The following is a 1325-nucleotide window of genomic DNA, read 5'->3' on the forward strand; positions in this document are numbered from 1 at the left end:
TATATTATATAATACTAGTACTTATTAGTTAGTAGTTACGTAGTAGTACGTAACTACTACTACTATAATTAATTAATAAAGAAAAGAAACGAACATATATATATATATATATATATATATATATATATATATATATATACATAATTACTGTGATAATTGGCACAGATTGGAAAAAATTTTCTGTGCACGTGTGGCATCGAAAATTGGACGATTGAAAGTCTGATGACCTTGTCACAAATCTCGATCGTTTTGGTTCTCGAAATTCGCAGTCGCGGAATGACGTTCGAGCCGTTCGAGAGACTCCACAAACGCATCGCAATTTCTTCGCCGGCCGGCGTCGTATCGAAAAAAATAGCGAACACGAGAATTCAGTAGGATTTAGCGAGGACACGTTACGGTTCTCGCAAGATTGGGTATAAGTTAACCGTTTTTTAAAACTTAGTTAAGTTAAAGTTGACAGCCTTGAAAATTTAACTTAATTAAGATACAAATTAATTCATAATGAAATTAATTGAATTAGAAGTTAATTAAGTTAATAAAAAAACTAATTGAAAGTTAAAAGTTAAATTTATTCTGAATGAACCAAAAAAAAATTTGACTGTTTTACATCATTTTTTTCTTTCTTACAGCATATTCATTAAGGAATCATTTTATTTTTATTTACGACTAAGAATTATACAATATAAAAGACAATATAAAATTACTAAATTATATACTATTATTGCTTTGTACTATGTTAACTTCAAAAAAAGTCAAATTAAAACCCTAATAGCATATTTTATCTGAGATATATCCTAGAGGATATCCTTAGGTTGTTCAAAGGACATATGGATGATTTCTGGATGTCCTGAGAATATTCCCTAAAAGTCTGTGATGTTAGGAAAGTTACCGATAAAATGCAATGTAACTAAATTAAATTAAAAAATTAAGAGTCTAAAATGTAACTAAGTTAAGATAAAATTAATTAACTTTTTAACTTTATAATTGAACTTTTAACTTTTTAACTTAGTACTTCCCAATCCTAGATTCTCGATATTTCGTAGGCGCCAACCCCCGATGTTCGTGAAATCGTGGCTTCGCACCGGTCGATCGAGCGGTCGCACCGCATGATTTTCAGAACGTCCGCGAGGCGGAGAGAAGACCTTGCTCGACTGGAAACGCAAACAGTGGCGGGAGTAGAGTGTAGAGCAAGCGGTGTAGAGTTGTAGAGCAGTTGTTATCGTCGTCGTGGCTATACATCTATACATCCATACGTCCAAGCAAATTTTCTTCCTCGACCGCAACAACCCCTTGGGTTCTTCGTTGTGAGATTTTTTTTTAACAGC

This window comes from Atta cephalotes (assembly GCF_000143395.1).
Source record: "Atta cephalotes unplaced genomic scaffold scaffold00017, whole genome shotgun sequence".
Taxonomy (NCBI): domain Eukaryota; kingdom Metazoa; phylum Arthropoda; class Insecta; order Hymenoptera; family Formicidae; genus Atta; species Atta cephalotes.